Source organism: Cervus canadensis, chromosome 11 (genome assembly GCF_019320065.1).
Source record: "Cervus canadensis isolate Bull #8, Minnesota chromosome 11, ASM1932006v1, whole genome shotgun sequence".
NCBI lineage: Eukaryota > Metazoa > Chordata > Mammalia > Artiodactyla > Cervidae > Cervus > Cervus canadensis.
In genome coordinates, this window is record NC_057396.1 from 31,043,500 (window position 1) to 31,063,199 (window position 19,700).

The following is a 19,700-nucleotide window of genomic DNA, read 5'->3' on the forward strand; positions in this document are numbered from 1 at the left end:
AGAGTGCTTCTCTGCCCAGCCGGGGCTGGTCCCTTGGGGACATGCAGAAATGTTTGCCTTTAAAAATCTGCCTCCAGTATCTTTTGATGCATTTCAACCAGAGTGCAGTGTTAGTCTGGGAACTATAATTGGGGTAACCTTGTCCTTTTCAGCCAAGTATAATGTTAGCAGGATAGGGAAATGGTGTGCATGTGTGTGTGTATCTGCCCCGGGGACTCTCAGACCCCGTGATTCACCATCTCATTAGGTACAGATTTATCGGTCCGTTTTGGCCCTGGGGCCAGACCCTGTAGTTCTGCTGTGGATGTCTGGGCTGGAGATGCAGCTCCCTTTGGTAGGATCCCGTGTCAGGGTACTCTCTGCTCTCCCAATGGCAGGACTTGGCAGAAACAAGGGGATAGATGCCTTTGCTGCCTTGTTTTGGGTAACACTCTCTGTCTATGGAAGAGGATGGAATGAATTAACTCTCTAATGTTTGAACCATTTCTAGACACATTTCTGAAATGCCTGCTATGTGTTAGTGATTTAACTAACACGTATTGAGTGCTTACCATGTGTCAAGCACCATATTAAGCACTTTACATGTATTAAGTCATGTAGAATTATAATTAAGGCCCGCACTTCACAAAGCAGGGAAATAGACACAGAGAGGTTAAGTAACCTGCTTCAAGATGTACAGATATGAGTCTGGCTCTGGATTTGCAAGAATTTTCCCCAGTGATTCACTTGTTCTTTCTTCTGTTTTATATGTATATACATGTGAATATATGGGCTCCCCAGGTGGCTCAGTGGGTAAAGAATCCGCCTGCATTGCAGCAGGCGCAGAAGACACCAGTTCAATCCTTGGGTCAGGAAGATCCCCTGGAGGAGGGCATGGCAACCCACTCCCATATTCTTGCCTGGAGAATCCCATGGACAGAGGAGCCTGGCAGGCTACAGGTCATAGGGTCTCAAAGAGTTGGCTATGACTGAGAGCTATTTGAGCATGTACATATTGGCTGGTTTTTTTCTATTTTGCTGTCTCTTTGCCTTACTTTTGTGTTGTTGTTGTTAGTTTATCAGTCTTTTAAAAGTGTGTGGAAATGCATTATCCCATCCAGTCCTTACTATAATGCCATGAAGTGGCTGGCATCTCCATTTTCAAGCTAGGGAAACTAAGCTACAGAGCGATAAAGGGTTTGGACTAAGTTCTTGCAGCTAGTTGGTGAAAAGCCAGAACGAAAGCTCTTTTTGCTTGACCATTATTTCAGTTTTGCAGCTATCACAGCAACAGCACAGTGTATCCGGCTAGACCCACTTCTCTAGAGAGCAGGGTCCGAGGTCTGTAAATTCATAATTCATCCATCCCTTCATTCTACAAATGCTGATCAAGTGATTATTGTTTTCACGGCCCTGTGCCCAGGTACTGTGGGGGATGAAAAAATGAAAGGACATTTCCTGTGGCTTAGCCTCACCAGTAGAATGAGACCTGATGCCCCTCAACACAAACACATGCACACACACACAACCTACAGAGCAAGTCAGTAAATACTAAAGCAGTGCACATCAAGCACTCTGGAAACTCAGAGGAGGTTGGAAGTGACTTCATCTGGGGTGGCAGAGACACTTCTTGGAGTAATTGGCACTTGGTGGTGTGAAGGCCAGACAGTGTTAGGTGAGTGGATGTTGTCCTTTGTACACGTTGACACTGCACCTATTGGAGTTACGAGGTTATCACAGGGGGTGCTTTTGGACAAAGCTGATCAAGATACATGTCTGTGATTGATAAGTGGCTGGATCGTGAGCTAGAAATCTCCCCGCAGTTCAACCTCCTTCTCCCTGGGCCAGGGGCTTTAGGCTCTCTTGAAGGATGATTCTGTGATTCCATCTCCTGTTAACTTGGTGAGCAAGGTAAAGCTGGCATGGAGGAGATTGGGAGCAGAGTGTGTGTTAGTCGCTCAGTTGTGTCTGACTCTTTGCAGCCCCATGGAATGTAGCCCGCCGGGATCCTCTGTCCATGGAATTCTCCAGCAAGAATACTGGAGTGAGTTGCCATTCCCTTCTCCAGGTGATATTCCCGAACCCAGGGATCAAACCCGGGGTCTCCTATATTGCAGGCAGGTTCTTCACCATCTGAGCCACCAGGGAAGCCCCCCTGGGAGAGGAGGTACACACACAAATAGATAGGGCTGTGCCCAAGCAGAACTGCGGCACACGCAATTTGGAAACTAAGGAAGTTATTTAAAGACCACTTCACCAGTCCTCCTTAGCTTCTATGTGGTGGTTAATTTTTTTTGTATTATGTGTGATGTAAAGCTGTTCCTAATTCCTGCAGAGCTTTAGGAACTCAGTCACTAAAAAAAGTCTCCAGTGTGGTGGGGCTGCTCCCTGTACAGATTGTTTTGGCCTCCGCAGGACTTGGCAGCCTGAAGTGACATCTGTCTCGATTCTCTGTCCTCACATTCCTAGTCCTCACATCTGTTAGGGGCTGTGACAGACCTTCAGAAAAGTCAGTGCGCTGGAAGAATCACATTCAGTGAAAAAAAAACAGAGCTGAGACAGAGCCTAGGTCTTGACGTGTAACTGGGGGAAGCATTTCTGTGGCCAGGTCTTGGTCCACAGTGGAGAGAAGCTTCAAGTTCATCTCTGTGTTTGAGTTGGGTGAGCAAGCAGTCATGTGGCTTCACACTGTTTATTTAGGAATGTGAGAGAACCCAGTCACTTATGTTCCTACCAGGTAACTGAGAAGGGAGTCTGTTTTGCACGCCTCCATCTTTCGTGGCGATGCATGGCCAGCCATATTTTATTTGATACAAGGTCACTGGTCCAGTGCCTTCTCTTCAAATCTCTTAACACATAGAGCCTTGTTCCTTCTTCAGCTCTGGTTTAGACCCAGGAAAGAAGAAATGGCTGGGTTGAAACAAGGAGGATTTAAATTAGATGTAAGGGAAAGTTTGGAATTTCTGGAGTGTTATAATCAGGATGTGTATTTATCTTTCAAGGTCTTTTCTGTGAGGTCTGCTGTAGAGGAGGAGGACCCTGGGCATGGCCTCGACACCCTCCCTCTAGAACTGAGCTTCCCAGCTCTTCTCAAGTTTACCAGGAGGTGAGCTGCCGTCAAGATTGGGGTCGCTTAGTGACTGGAGATTCTGGAAAGCCAACTCAGAAGTCTGAATCTCGTCACCACCTTAAAATTTTTTTTTTAATTAGTGTATTTTTTGGTTGTGATAGGTCTTTGCTGGTACAGGGCTTTCTCTAGTTGCAATTAGAGGGGGCCACTGTTCTGGCAGTGCATGGGCTTCTCATTGCATTGGTTTCTCCTGTTGCAGAGCACAGGCTCTGGGCGCCCAGGCTTCAGTAATTACAGCACGCAGGCTCGCATAGTTGTGGCTCCTGGGCTCTAGAACATGGGCTTAGTTGCTCATGGGCCTGTTGGATCTTCCCAGACTGGGGATCAAACCCGTGTTCCCTGTGTTGGCAGGCAGATTCTTATCCACTGTACCACCAGGGAAGTCCTTGTCATCACCTTTTGATCTGCTGTGTGACCTTGGTAGGTGACTTCCATTTGCCCCCGGTGTAGCTGTCATGAAAGCGGGATTAAGTAACAGTGCGGGGCAGATTAGAGGGTCTCTCAGCTTTCTTTGATCAATGGTTTAAAAAACAGCCACAGTCCCCATAGAGCGGGTCACTTGTGATGTGGGCCATTGGCGCACTTCTTTAGCCAGCAGGAGACACTGAAAATAAACCTGCACTTGAAAATATTAAATATTCATTTACAAACATCCCCCAGCAGGTACACCTCTTGCTAACAGTGTGAGAGTTACTTATTACTTGGTGAGATGGGAGAATTGGTGTTTTCCCATGGTCTGGTAACTCCAGGGCACTGAGTACTGGCCATAGAAACATTAAATCCCTTGAGTAATCAGGAGAGCTTAGGGCAAGGACCAAATCTTCTGACTCTGCAGACTTCCTAAAAGGATCGGCCTTTCCCACCTCTTCTTACCCAGGTTCTTTTTTTTTTTTTTTTTTCTACTTTGGGAAACTGCATCTGGCTTGAAATAAGCAGCACCAAACATTATTTGCCTTGTGTTTGTTTTGGTTTTGGTTTTTCATTGTTGTTGTCATCATTATTACTTAGGAAGAAAGAGATTCACTATATTAAAATGAAAGCCTCTGGATGGCAGAGATTATGTCAAACAAATCAGATGATGAGCACTCGAGAGTCTTTGCTGCTGGCTAGAAACTCTTCTTCTTGGCTATTCCGAGACTTGTCGTCATTGACTCTTACTGCTGGAAGAGATGATTTAGTGTTTCTCATGACAGAACTTGAGGAAGAGAATACTTCTGATCTCTTGCTCAGTTGTCCAGAAGTCTGGGCATTGGTCTCCTCAATGAGCCATCAAGAAGAAAGCATATGATAAGTGAGGTATTGGCTAGATGTTTTTGTGTTTACTTATCCTTAGTGCTGTTCTTCGGTGGGTATTTGCAGAAAGCTGTCGAATTAAACTGGATTGTCTAGGTTATGCCGTGATGACAACCACCACCCCACCCCCGACCCGCAAACGCAGCACCTCAGCTCTCATTGTAAGTTAGTTTTTGACCGTCCATGTCCTCCCGAGATTCTGGAAAACTCTATAGGGATCCATCCTCCGTGTGGTTAGCTCCGTGATCCAGGCTGTAGAATCTCCTGGCACCTCCTCCGCAAGCACTGCAAGGGAAGGGAGCATGCCTCTGGAATGCTTCCCCTTGGAAGCTAATACATTGTCATTGCCCTTCTGGTGCATTGGCCAGATCTGGTCACGTGGCCCGGCCTGGCTGCAGGAAAGCCAGGAGATGTAGGCCTCTGATGGTAGCAAGAGAGGTATTTTGACACCAGTGATGCCCACCGCAGCTGTTTTTATGAGAGTGTGGGTGTGGGCGCACGCTTGCTCAAAACCTCACAATGTATTCTTACCGCCTGTAGAACAAGGGCCTTAATTTGCGATACCATGGAGGACCCTGTGTGACCTTGTGTGAATGCCAAGAGTCGCATTCAGCTTGCTGCCTGTTTTTATACAGATGGCAAGCTAAGAATGTTTTTGGTGTTCATAAAATTGTTTTTAAATGGTTGAAAAAAATCAAGAGAAGAGTCATGTTTCATGACATGTAAAAATTATGAAATTCAGATTTCAGTGTTCATGAATAAAGCTTTGTTTATGCATTGTCTGTGGCTGCTTTCATGCCTTAGCATCAGAGATAAGGGGTTGTAACAAAGATCTGTGACCCCCAAAACTGAAATAATTATCACCTGGCCCTTGACACAAAGTTTGCCCCTAGTTTAGGCAAAAAAAGATGCCACTCAAGTACAATGAAGTGATGTTTTTACTGGCTCCGTCCTAGCTAGCCGTCTTGTTCTAAGCACCTTAATAGTAATAGTGATGATGGTAAAGATGTTAATGATAATAGCTGCTGCTGCTGCTAAGTCGCTTCAGTCGTGTCTGACTCCATGCGACCCCATAGACGGCAGCCCACCAGGCTCCCCTGTCCCTGGGATTCTCCAGGCAAGAACACTGGAGTGGGTTGCCATTTCCTTCTCCAGTGCATGAAAGTGAAAAGTGAAAGTGAAGTCACTCAGTCGTGTCTGACTCTTAGCAACCCCATGGACTGGAGCCTACCAGGCTCCTCCATCCATGGGATTTTCCAGGCAAGAGTACTGGAGTGGGGTACCATTGCCTTCTCTGAATAATAGCTAGTACTTATATAATAATTCTTCCCAAGTGGCGCTAGTGGTAAAGAACCTACTGGCAATGCAGGAGATGTAAGAGATGCAGGTTCGATTCCTGGGTCAAGAAGACCCCCTGGAGGAGGGCACTGCAACTCACTCCAGTATTCTTGCCTGGAGAATCCCATGGACAGAGGAGCCTAAGTGTTTTCTGTATATTAACTCATGGCCGTTATGTGGGCTTTGTACTATTATTATGTAGGTTTTACAAATGAGTAACTAAGGCACAGAGAGGTAAAATGATTGTTCCAAGATCACACAGCCCAAAATTGCTCAAGATGGCGGTCTGACTCCAGAGCCCAGTTACAAAGCAGTTGGAAGACAGGTCTTTGCCCATAAGAAGAAAGAAGACTAATACCTATGAAAAGGTAGAGAAATATTCCAAGATAATTTATGAAGACATTTAATGATATGAATTATAAGCACTAATGATGTGCAGGAATGGAGATGGGGAAGAGTAGTCATGGGCAGAATCAGTGGAGAACGGCTGAATGGAGCAGGTGGGATGTGAGTTGATCTTTGAAGGATGGAGGCCACTGAGATCTCAAGCGGGTGTGGCAGATCTCTCAGGCAGGGAAGAAGCAAGAAGTGGGTCACAGAACCAGAATGAGGGCCTGACGGATGAAGAGATCAGAACAGAGCTGAAGGTTCGGAGGCAAGTCGGGGCTCACCTGCCGACCGCCTCCAAAGAGAGGCCGAGGCTGAGGGCTTGCTGTCTCACTTTGTTAGAAGCCCTCAGGCTCGGGGTGACCCAAGCATGGGAATGCATTTTCCAACTTGGAGGGTGAGCTGCTCCGGGGCCAAGAACTGGAATAAGTTTGGTAGCGTGTGTGAAGAATAGCGTGAGAAATTACAGCAAGAGTACTGCTCTGAACTTTCCATTAAACAATTCTCATAATAAGCTTCACGTAGCCCTACAGGAAAGGTGATACTCACCCCATTTTACAGGTGAGGAAACTGAATCTCAGAGAGGTTTAAATCACAGGCCTGAGACCACGTGGTAAGTGGCAGAACTGGAATAAAATGAAAGATGCTTAGCTCTAAAGCCTGTGCCCTTAACCTCCATACTCTACTGCTTGAGGATGGTATGAAAAGTGTTTATTTGGTAGAAATGCTTTACACTTTGCATTTCAGCAGAGGTTTGCAGAGCAGGTGGGACAGCCTTTCTTGGTGGTGGTGCTCCCTCTGTCCTTCAGTCATGCAGTAGAATAGTTTTTTCCAGTGCACTCACCCCCGCAGGGTGAGCTGTAATCCTATCATCTGTTCTGGTGGCTGTCACTTCAGGGCTGGGTCAGGGTTTACTTAAAAAAAATTTTTTTTCTTCTTTATTTATAAAGTATATCATGCATGTGAAAAAAAGTATATTAATATATTTGTGCAACTTAAGGAAGAATACTTAAACATTGTCACCAGCCAGTTACCCATTAGAACATTGGGCTTCTCTGGTGGCTCAGACAGTAAAGAATCTACCTGCAACGCAGGAGACATGGGTTCCATCCCTGGGTTGGGAAGATCTGCTGGAGAAGGGAATGTTACCCACTGCAGTATTCTTACCTGGAGAATTCCCTGGACAGAGGAGCCTGGCAGGCTGCAGTCCGTGGGTCGCAAAGACAAAGAAGAGTACTTAAAACCTTGTCACCATCCAGTTAACCATGAGGACGTTACGTAAACCTTTGAAAGCCATTCAGTTTTTGTTTCTTTTGTAAGATTTATGGAGATACTCATAGGCAGGGAGGGCAAGCCAAATGCAAATCTTGGGAATGGAGCACTGACTGCTTTCCTGAATCTGGGTTTGGGACTTTGCTTCCTAGAGGAGCCAGGCACTGCTTTCCATCTGCACCTCTTTGTTCTAACACTGGCATAAATGGCTGCTCCATTGGGCTTCCCGGTGGCTCAGTTGGTAAAGAATCTGCTTGCAGTGCGGGAGATGCGGGAGACTCGGGTTCGATCCCTGGGTCAGGAAGATCCCCAGAAGGAGGGCATGGCAACCCATTCTAGTACTCTTGCCAGGAGAATCCCACGGACAGAAGATCCTGGCGAGTTACAGTCCATGGGGCCGCAAAGAGTTGGACAACTAAGCACTTGGGTATAATGTGGACCCCAAGGACAGATACAGATGGTTCTGCTGTTTTCTAGCTGTATGATTCTAGGCAACGTCTTACTCTCCCCAAGCCTTGGTTTTCTCATTTGCAAAATGGACTTATATCACAGCTGCCTTGGGGGTCTGTTGTAAAGACTAGGAGGATTACAGGAGATCATTCCTGTTAATGCATTCAGAAGGAAACCTGGCACATTGTAACCACCTTATAAATGTTAAGCTGCTGTTTAAATCTCCTTTGTTCTATGTTTGGCATCATTCAAAGAGAGCATGGTCATGGTCTTTGCTTTCCACACCTAAAGTCCAAGATTGTTTTCATGCCTTGGACGGACAGAGAGAACTCTGATCCTTATCTTCCCTGGGTACCCAGGAGCTACTGCTTAGGCCACTATCGGTCAGTTTCACCCCTCCTTTCAACTTAACAACCTCCTAAATCATATGTTTTAGTCTCATTGCTGGAGCTCTTCTGTCTACTGTGCCAGGTGGGATATGGTCACTTGGATACTTAACTGAGGGCTGGAACTTGTTCTGCCACTCGCTGGGTGTGTGGCCTGCAGCAAGGCACCAGTGCCGTCATGCCTAAGACAGTAGGTGAGATGAGAGCAGCAGATTTTATCTCTTTTGGATCCCCATGGACTACAGGCCAGGATCTCTAGAGTACAGGACCTTTTAATATTCTTCCCATGGGAGTTGTCTGGTAGTCCAGTGGTTAAGACTTTGCCTTCCCATGCAGGGGGCACAGGTTCAATCCCTGTTCAGGGAGATGGGATCCCACATGCTTTGGGGCCAAAAAAACCAAAACCTAGAAAACCATAAGCAATATTATAACAAATTCAATAAAGACCTTAAAAATGGTCCACATTAAAAAAAAAAAAAATTCTTGCCAGGTTCCCACTGCATTCTTCCTATCTTCTCTTGAATTCATTTATTCATTTGTTGACTCAATGACCGTTTCACTGGGCTAGGTGGTAGGAGCACAAGAGCAGTAAGAACGGGTCCTGGCCCTGGAGAGCATGTGTGTGTGTGAGTGTGTGTGATTTGCTCAGTCATGTCTGACACTCAGTGACCCCAGGGTCTGTAGCCCACCAGGCTCCTCTGTCCATGGAATTCTCCAGGGGATCTCCCTGACCCAGGGATCGAACCCAGGTCTCCCACACTGCAGGCAGATTCTTTACCGTCTGAGCCACCAGGGGAGTGGGGCTCAAAATAGAGGGGGAGCTGGCACTGGACTCTCTGCCCTGTAGGGTCTCGCCAACGCTACATATTATAGGAAAATTCCACAGAGGGACTCAGACGCCTCTCCTGCTGTAGTGCAAATAGATTTATCTTCCAGTTAAGATCTTTTTTTGGACCCTTTCTCCTGAGACTGGGAGCCTCATTGTTTCATAATAGCCTCTCTGCAGCGATCTCAACTTTTTATCTTAACTGAATGGCCATGGTTTATATCCGGTGGCATTATGACCTGATATGCAAAACCTCTTTGTTTTTCCACAGCTTAACTTGACAAGCCTGGGGATAGAGACTCTGGACCATTGGGCTTTAGAAGGTGATTTGCTTTGCTCATTGCACTTCATTTTCCTTAGTCATCTTTTTGGTCTAAAATGGGCCATTTTTATATATTTATTTTGCATCTGTTGACTCTGGCATGTTCAAATGATATTTTTTTTAACCCTCTGATTTTTTGAACCTAGGTTTCTACTCCAGGGTCTTGCCTTCTTTGATACAAACAAACAAAAAAATAGATTTGTGCCCTTGTGAGGCCCATTAGTAACAGGAGCTAACTACTGCCATTCAGCTTTTGAGTAGTCTTTGTATAAACCATTACATTTATAACTGCAGTGATTATACTCCCTTTTACAAAAGTCTGTACGTGGAGCAGTAAATACTCAGCTTTGTTAAATGCTTGGAATATTGTATGTGTAGCTATAGAATTGGTTTTTCTTGCTTGCTGTGATCTTAACGTCTTTCTCTGGCTGAATTCTCCTAAGTATATTTGTAGGCATGTTAGGACCACTTTTAAGTTAGTTGGTCAGTAGTGCTAAATATGGGCTTCCCAGGTGGCTCAGTGGTAAAGAATTTGCCTGCCAATGCAGAAAACTCAAGAGACACAAGTTCAATCCCTGGGTCAGGAAAATCCCCTTGAGTAGGAAATGGCAACCCTCTCCAGTACTCTTGCCTGGAAAATCCCATGGACAGAGGAGCCTGGCAGGCTACAGTCCATGGGGTTGCAAGGAGTCAAACACAACTGAGCGCGTACACACCACCCACCAGTGCTAAATATAATTAATAATTTTCATTACCGGTCACAAAAGACCCTTCCTTAGCCACCATTGCTGGGAGGAGGACTGTCAGCTCTGGATCTGCACCTCCCTTTCTGTTCCCTCACTTCTGGAAATGGGCTCAGCTCCACAAACTCGCAACATGCAAAGCAAATTTAAAACAGTCTCCCATCCAGCCTTCCCCTCACATCCTCTCTTAGTCATTCGCATTGGAAACTTCTGAGCTATTTTTTCACTTGTTCTTCCTCACTCCCCACACGGTTACTTCCGTCTTTGTAGTGTCTCTCTGATCATCCTCCAGTCTTTCCCGTGACTACTGCCACTGACTTAATTCAGAACCTTTGAATATCTTGCTTGGCCTGTTGCAGTAGCCATCTGGTTGATCTTCTTCTTCTTCTTTTTTTACAGTTTTATTGAGATGTAATTCACATACCATACAGTTTATTCATTTAAAATGTATCATTCAGTTTTCAGTATATTCACAGATATGTACAACCATCACAACAGCCAATTTTAGAACGTTTTCGTCACATCAAAAAGAGACCCCATACATTTTAGCTGGCATACCCCAGCCCTCCCAGCCCAGTCCTGGGCAACTATTGATCTACTTTCTGTCTCTATAGATTGCCCTGTTCTGGATTTTATGTAGTATAGGTATATGTATATATACATATAGGGCTTCCCCAGTGGCTCAGATGTAAAGAACCCACCTGTGATGCAGAAGGTGCGGGTTTGATTCCTGGCTTGGGAAGCTCCCCTGGAGAAGGAAATGGCAAACCACTCCAGTATTCTTGCCTGGAAAATCCCATGGACAGAGGAGCCTGATGGACTACAGTCCATGGGGTCACAGAAAAGTTGGACACAACTTCGTGACTAAACAACAACAACAACATATATGCATACGTACATGTATACACATATATGTATAATACACATATTTTCCATTTGTGAAATATATGCATATACTTTGGTGACTGACTTCTTCTACTTAGTATTATATTTTTAAGGTTCATCCAAGTTGTAGCGTGTATCAGTACTTCATTCCTTTTGTATGGCTGAATAGTCTAATCTCTTTTGTAACTCTGGGATCCATTTTTCATTCAGCTATCATGCAGGTCAGATTTCCAACTCTTCTTCAAAAACTGAATTTGGGTCCGTGTTGCCTACAGAATGCAGTTGACACCCTGGTGTGTCCCTCAGGGCCTTCTCAATCTGGCTCCATCGTGACTGCCCAACCTTGTCATCCACTCCATCCTTCCAAGATATCTGCTGCCCCTGCCAGCCTAACATACCTACCCTCTACAGAGATCTCAAATACCTTTTCCTAGAACTACAGTCTTAATTGTACTGCTCCTTTGTTCATGCTCCTTTCCTCCCTGCATGTGGAAATCCTATTTATCCTTCAAAATTCAGGTTTACCATCACCTCCTTGAAAAAAGCCTTTCCCAGATTTATCTTATCCTCAAATAGGAGTTAATTAGTCCTTTTCCATTCTCTGAGTACTTTGCTAGGATTCCCATAATCACATTGTGTTGGGTTAGACATCTTTATAATATTGTCTTCTCTGAAAGTAGAAAATTATTCTAATTTTTGTTTTATTTTTTCATTGTACTTTTTAAATTTAATTTTTATTTTACATTGGAGTATAGTTGATTTACCATATTGTGTTGGTTTCAGGTGTATAGCAAATCATTTTTATGTACATATATCTGTTCTTTTTCATATTCTTTTCCCATGTAGGTTACTACAGGGTACAGAGTAGAGTTCCTTGTGCTATACAGTAGGTCCTTGTTGATTGTCATTGTACTTTCTACAGGGCTTTACACATGGTGCTCAAAAAAATACTTGCTGGATAATTGATTGTATTCCTGTATTTACAATTTGCTTTTCAAAGTTCTTTTATAGATGTCTTCTCTTTTGAAAATCAAAATTAAAGAAATTTTTTAAGAAAAAATGATGAGTCCTTTTAACTTGTTAGATTATTTCTTGCAACAAATATTTTGGATATTGTAGAAAAATTAAAAACATAAAATGAAAAATATCATTCATAGTACCACCCCTCAGAGATAATCACTGTTAACATTTTACTTTATATGCTTTGAGCTCTTTTTCATAGAAAGATAAATAGATGAAATTTATAGCTCATTCTATATACTGTTCTTAAGTTCTTTAATTTCTGATCTCTCTGTAATCATGAACATTGATTTACCTAATTCCTTTTAAGGGTATTATTACAAATATGCAAGTATTTGTCCATTCTCCTCTTACTTGACATTTAGCTTGTTTCTAATTCTTCAGGATTAAACATAATGTCATACTAACATTCCTCAGATAAAAATTTAGAAGCCAGATTTCTAGGTCAACAGCCTGTATAACACATGTGCCAAGTTGCCCTTGGAAAGGTTGTTCCAATATACAACCCACGCCCCCAAGTTATGAGAGCTTTTGTTTCCCTTGTCCTTGCCTGCCTGGCCTTACCATTCTTTTCAGCCTTTGCCAATCTGATACTCCACGAGTGGTATCTCAGGGTTGCATGAACTTGGATTTCTTTGATCATGGTGATACGCTTTTAATTTCCTTATTACCATGTGTATTTCTTCTATGAATTGCCTTTTTTGTTCTTTGCCCACCTTCCTGTTGAGGCATTTGTCTTTCTCCTTGCTTACAACTCTTTAACATAATAAGGCTATTAACCCTTTATCATACATGTTTTCAGTACTTTCCCTGGAATTTCTGCCTTTTCACATCAGGCTGATTTTCAGCATATTAAAGTTTGTTTGTTCAAATGTGATCAAGTCCTTCTCTCTTCCCCTGTTTGGTATTATTCATAGAAGGTCCCTCCAACCTTTAGAATATACATATGCATGTGTGCTGTCTTTGAGTTCTTCTGTGGTTTGTTTTTAAATTTAATACATTGGTCCATTTCATGTAACATTGTATCTGCTTCTATAAAACTGACACTGTACTTCTGACTACATTTTTCAGTCATGGGACGAGAAGGGACTATCATAAGTCACATTCATTTTCCTAGCATCGGAGCACCAGCCCTGGCAGATGGGACCTCTTTGCCAGAGTATGACAGTCTCCTCCTTCCCATCCGTCACTCACATTTTCCATCATCCTTTCTGAAATCACCTGTTATTATGTGCCAGTTTCATGTTAATAATACCTATCTCAGTAGGCTGGTTTGAGGATTAAATAAATTTGCAAATGAGATGTATGACAAGCTACAGCACACTGCTTGGCACATGAGCAGTTCACATCAGATTTGTGGAATGAATGAGCGAATGGTGGTTTGAGCAGTGATGACAGGTTGCTGAGGATACCGTGAGGTAGCAGCAGCTCCTCCACTGAAGCGGGACCTTGGCCAAGCAACAGTGTAGGGAGAGCATTTGCCATTGACAGTGTGCCCTGGGGAATGTGGAAGGAGGAGGACTCCTGATAGGGGTTTTGAGGTGACAGTCCACGGGTTAGGGCAGAGTCCATAGGCTCTCATACACCACACTTAAGGTATATAAGCAAGTGGGAGGTGTGCTGGAGAATTCCACAGAGTGTTGGAGAATTCCAAGGGATGCTGGAAAGTTTGAGATTTGGGGGTAGTTTATCAGGAAAATCTAATTGGGGAAGATGCACTGGGAGCAGAGCTTTGAAGGAAAGCTGGGAGCATACAGGTTGGATTTGTGGGTTGAGGTCATTTGATGCAGAGAAAATGATATAAGTAAGCAAGCAGTATTTTTTTTTTTTTTAATTTGAAATAGTGATTTTTTTTACCCTCTTCTTTCCTTTCTACCTTCTTTGCTTTGGATCTCACTGTTTCCCTGTTCTCAGCTTTTCTTACCCTTCCTGCTTTTAGTGCCATTTAGAAATCTCATGTTAAAAGTTGTTAGTACAGTTGAGAAAGTTATTTTTGAAGCACTTGAGCTCTCGGGTAGAAAGACACCGGGGAGCAGGAAATAAATACATCTCAGAGCAGCCTTTTGAGAGGATTCCAGCCCTAACAGCCTCTCTCCGACTCCAGTCAAAGTGGAGGGGCAATTTGTATTTTCTAAGATTTACCTAGCACATGCTGGGCGCTCCCCAATTTAAATAAATCAGTGAAAGAGTGAAAATCTGCATGGGTTCCCTAAAATGCACAATTGTTCAGGAAGCTGATGAAGAACAGACTTGAAGGATCCAGCTGGCTGTGGCTTGGGAAACTGGGTGAGGGGCGGGTGTCTTGGTGATGAGGGATTCCTAAGAGGACACCTTGAAGGGTGGCCGTTCAGCCAGGCCCACCACATCTGCTGGCGGAGGATGAGATGCTGTCCTGGGACCTCCCAGTCTCAGGCATTAGAGGAAATGCAGAAGAACAAGGGAAAGAAACCTCTGACGTGCAGAGAGCTACTTGGCAAACTCTGGGCATAGAAGCTGAGGAAAGCAGCATATGGGAGTCATTGCAGTTGACTAAAAACTGTTCTTGGATATCAAGTAAATGGGTACAGTACTCTCAGTCCCAAGAGAAGAGCAAGAAATGGGTTTCTGCTCCATAAGCATTCATCATTTCCTCTGTTAATGCCATCCTTTATTTCCGGGGTCAGCCAGCTTCAGCCTGCTGCCTGTTCTGTATTTTAAATAAAGTTTTATTGGGACGCAGCCATGTTCTCTCACATCCATGTTGTCTATGGCTGCTTTAACCTGCAAGCAGCAGAGTTCAGTAGTATTGTCAGACTGTCTGGTCTTACTCTCTGGCTGCTTACAGAAAGAGTTCACCGACCCTGGCATTATATGATGAATAGATGACTAATTTTGAGTCGTTTTCCAATGCGAGTCATGATTTGCATCAGCCCACACAGTTTCCTAAATGAGGCCCCCTTTCCTCATGGTACACATTTGCAGGATGATTTGCTGGAACCAGTGGTGTGGTCTGGGATTCAGGCCGCTTGAGGATACACTGAGTGGCTAGTACTCTGAAAATAGACATGATTAATTTCTAACATTTATTTTTTGCTCGATATGGTGGCACAGTGGTAAAGAATCCACATGCCAGTGCAGGTAGATGCAAGAGCCATAGATTCGATCCCTGGGTTGGGAAGATCCCTGGAGAAGGAAATGGCAACCCACTCCAGTATTCTTGCCTGAAAAATTCCATGGATAAGAGGAGCTTGGCAGGCTATAGTCCGTGGGGTCGCAAAGAGTTGGACATGACAGCACCACATCTACCACCACCCCCATATGTCAGTCCTGCAGAGGAATTGCAGCTCAGCGACTCTAGGAAACCTGTGCTCCAGGTTACATTAAATGGCAGGATTTGAACTCATTCTGTAGGAGGAAGACTTCCCCGGTGGCCTAGCGGGTAAAGAATCCACCTGCAATGCAGGAGACAAAAGAGACGTGGGTTCAATCCCTGGGTCGGGAAGATCCCGTGGAAAAGGGAAATGGCAACCCACTCCAGTATTCTTGCCTGGAGAATCCCATGGACAGAGGAGCCTGGTGGGCTACAGTCCACGGAGTGGCAAAGAGTTGGACATAACCGAGCAACTAAGCACGTGGCAAGTGTAGGAGGAAGCCCCAACCACTCCGCTGCATGTCCTGCCAGCCTCCACTCCCCATCCCGCTTCCCTTTGATTTCTGGATCAGTCGTCTGTCAGCCTTTCCTCTCTTGGATGAAATATTCTTAGAGCATCTATTCCTCATCCATTTCCTTTTTGGACCCCCCACCCCCGCCCTGCCAGCAGTTGTCCATGACCTGGCTCCCCAAGTCCCCTTTCCTTGGGGCCAACTCTCCCTGGAGGATGAGTTTGAGAAACAAATGAGGTCTTGAGTTTCCTCTGCATTGACACTTCCTGCTCCATCACTGAGCCTCGCCTGGAGCCACGGCTGTCAAGCAGGTGGTCTGCCTTCTCCCAAAGACAGCGGGTGCCCGGAGAACCAGCTGGAATGGGGTGCCTCAGGGCACCAAAGTGGCAAAAAAGGCAGCCGCCGGGCAGGCTGAGCTGGCATTTCTGACCTTTGTGGAGAGAGGGCGTCCTTAAAGGGACAGCGGGCTCTTTTCTTCCCTGGTGGCCAGCTGCCAGCTCAGATGCCAGGGATTTGAAGAAGCCATTGTTCTGGTGACGGGAGATGGGGGCCCAGGCCGCCCAGTCCTTTTTCCCTTTCCCGTCCCCCACCGCGTGTGCCCCTCTGATGTGCGACTTGTTGAGGACAGAGGGACGGTGAGGTCCCTTCAGTGCCCTCCTCAGCTCCTCCACCGTCTGAACGCAGCCCGTCACCAAGGCCAAAGAACAGAGCATCCCTCACCGGCCGCCTGCTCCCCTCCCCCGGGGCCGCTCCGGGGGAGAAGGACCCATCGACGTGGGCGCCGCTGGGGGGCCCGGGGCGCCGTGTCCTTGTCCCAGGTGAGCCGAGTGAGGTGACAGGACTAGTTCTGCCCACGGGCCTTTTGTGAGCCGCCTGCACTGGCCTCGTCTTAAGCGTCTGTTAAAACTGCAGGTTCTTGGTTCCGATTCCAGAACTTCCGGGGCCCAGGAATCTGAATATCCACGTGCACACCGTGGTTTGAGAACCGCTAACTTCATTAGTGAGCTCCATACCTGCCTGGTCCTCAGGATCATGTGGGAACACACTGAATCAGAGTATCTGCGGGAGGCCCACGGGCTGAAGCAAGGGTGCTTCTCTTTAATGGTTAAGGGTGGATACCCTGGGCACGGCCCACTGGCCTTGACTCTGGGACCCACCAGCTATTATCTCTGTGATCTTGGGTAAGTTTCTCAACCTCCGTGTGCTTTGGTTTTCTCACCTGTGAAAATAGGGACAGTTTAAAACCTACTGAATAGGGTAGTTACAAGGATGAAAGGAATGATATTTGCAAAAATGGTGATGGTGATTCAGTCACAAACTCATGTTCAACTCTTTGCAACCCCACAGACTGTAGCTCTCCAGACTTCTCTGTCCATGGAACTTCCCAGGCAAGAATACTGGAGTGGGTTGCCATTCCCTTCTCCAGGGGATCTTCCCAGCCCAGCGATTGAACACATTTCTTCTGCGTTGTCTCCTGCATTGCAGGCAGATTCTTTGCCACTGAGCCACCAAGAAGCCCTTTTATAAAGATAGCACAGTAGAACTAGCACATCCATATAGTAGACTTTTTTGTGAAATCTTTCCTTTTGGTAAACTGGTTATCCAAGTTTCATACAGGAGATTGTGATCTGAATAGTCTTTTAGTGGTAGCGTGCCCTAGCCTAGGGAAAGGGAGCCTTAAATGCTTTCATAAATGACCAGCAATTCTCAGGTGCATCTGTGTGACTCGCTCTGAGAAGGTGGCCCTGCCAGCTGCTCTCACTGTCCCTTGGCCAGTAGAGTGAGGAGAAAAATCCTGGCCTGATTTCTACCTCTGGGCGAAGTGATGCTGCTGAGCACTGGAACCCTGGCACAGGAAGGCCAGAAGCCACATGTGTAAGGCTGACTGACCTCTTCAGAGGGAATTGGAGGAGGAGAAAGCAAGCTGCAGGCCAGGAATAGCTAGACATAAATACAAGGTATGCTAATTACTACCCACACCCAGCACTGTGCCCTGAGTTAAATGGAGCCCTCTGCAGAGCCTTCCTGACCTCAAGGAGGGGGAACGGACACACACACACAAGCATCCGTGGGGGATCGGGGGGGGTGTGTAGTGGGTGTGTGGGTGGCCCCACCCTCAGGAGCAGAGTGCTACGGAGCCAGAATTTACCGTTCAGCACGCATCCAAGATTTTATTATAACTTTCTGGTTTTGCTCAACCCTTACTTTTGTGAAAACGATTCTGTTGGACTACATTTTTCCATGTTTAGTATCCAGCTCAAGGCTTCTTTTTCTTCCTGTGCTCTTTAATTTCTCTTTGCATTCATTATCCAGGAGTCACATTTATCCAACTGCTTATGGGCCTGGCATGTGGTTGAAGGAGGGTGGGAGAGAGACACTCAACCTGGCAGGATTGAGCACTTGCTTTCTACCTTGCGCCAGCTCCCCCGCACCCCCACCGTCCCAGGGAGTTCTGGGAAATAACCAAGGCTGGACAAAAGGCCATTGGTCTAGTAGAGAATTCTAATGCTGTACACCCAGGCGGTGGTATTTTATAGATCCTGATACAAAGGTTTTTGGTGAGTCAAATGCTAGATTATTTAGAAGAAAACAAGCCAGTCTCTGGGGCACGTCTCATGGATGTTTTCCATCTTGATCACAAATGTCAGCATACAGGGAACCCAGCAGTGGGCAGAGCTTTCCTATTGCCCACTCACTCCCACTGGAGCATATCTCACAAGGTTTCCAGGAAGCTTCACAGGCGCATTTCTGTTCTTGGTGGGGATTCTGGTACCTCTGATGGCTCTTGAGACCCGCAGTGATGGGCAGGAGGAGGGGCTCGGGGGATTGTGGGAGACATGTTATCAACCTCTCTTGAGAGAAGGATTTGGCTACCTACCCCATTAGTTAACAAGATTGATTCATTATTTTGGAGGCTTATGGAAATGATCCTTTGGTTTCTTTTTCTTCTCTTCCGGGGAAGCTGCAGAGGAAATCAGTGCTTCGGGTGAAAAATCGGGCTGAGTGAGATCAAAAGGCCTTTCTTTCTGCTTTGGAGATTCTTGGAGTCTGTGGATATGTCTCTGGCCCCTATAAGAGAGAGGCGACCTTCCCTCTCAATCTGGAGAAGGATCGATAGAATAAGAGCAGATGGAGATTCCCTACTGGTCTCCAGGATGAAATCAGAAGACCCTGTGCTCATCCCTACCCTGTAGGCTCACTGGGTGTCATCTGCGATGGGGCATTGCTCAGCCACAGATGATGTCTCAGAGTTGGGAGTTTTCATAAGATCTTCTGGACCAACATGGAGATCAGGATATGAAATCAACCTCTCGCCTGGAAGCACACCCTCTACTTTTCAAAAGCTCCCTATTCCTTCAAACCCAGTTATGCAATCTGGTAACTTCTCTCTAGAGAAACAAAACATAGTACTCTTCTCTCCTTTGGCTTTTTCTCTCTCTTCCTTTTGTCAAATATTTGCTGTCCTGCTTGCTTTAAGGCATTTCTCCTTTAGTCTAAACATTCCCGGTTCCTCTACAGTTTGTCATAGGGCTGGCTGTCAAGACCCATGCTGTCTTATTTATCTTATGTGAACAATGGACCTTGTAAAGAGGGGTCCTCTTTCTAGGTATTATTTGCAGGGGGTTTGTTACCTCCCTTCACTTGCTTCTGTGGATGAAGCCCAGGTGTATTATAGTTACTCTCACATGCATGCTCTACATGCTAAGTCGCTTCAGTCATGTCCGACTCTTTGTGACCCCATGGACTGTAGCTGCCAGGCTCCTCTGTCTGTAGGGTTCTCCAGGCAAGAATACTGGAGTGGGTTGCTGTGCCCTCCTCCAGGGGATCTTCCTGACCCAGGGATCGAATCCAGGTCTCCTGAGTTACTCTCACAGCCACATTGTATTGGGTTGGCCAACCGAATGAACATGTTGGCCAACCCAATCGTTTTGGTCCATGCTGAGCATTGTGATCTTCACCCACTCTCCTTGTATATTCTTCAGACTCTGTAGAAAAAGGCTCTTAGCATATGTCAGGGCTTATTCTG

General features: G+C 45.7%; 1 protein-coding gene across 9 annotated transcripts in view; it reads left to right on the forward strand.

Annotated features, from left to right (window-relative positions):
* GRAMD1B (GRAM domain containing 1B) overlaps nt 1-19,700 on the forward strand; it is a 260,267-nt gene that overhangs the window by 161,657 nt on the left and 78,910 nt on the right. Inside the window, exon 1 of one of the 9 annotated variants that reach the window (XM_043481174.1) lies at nt 2,993-3,085. The exons of the other annotated variants lie outside the window; for them this stretch is intronic. The gene's annotated coding sequence lies outside the window, so the exon portion shown is untranslated. Of the gene's footprint in view, nt 1-2,992; nt 3,086-19,700 lie in introns of those variants that run through there. 9 annotated transcript variants of the gene reach the window in all.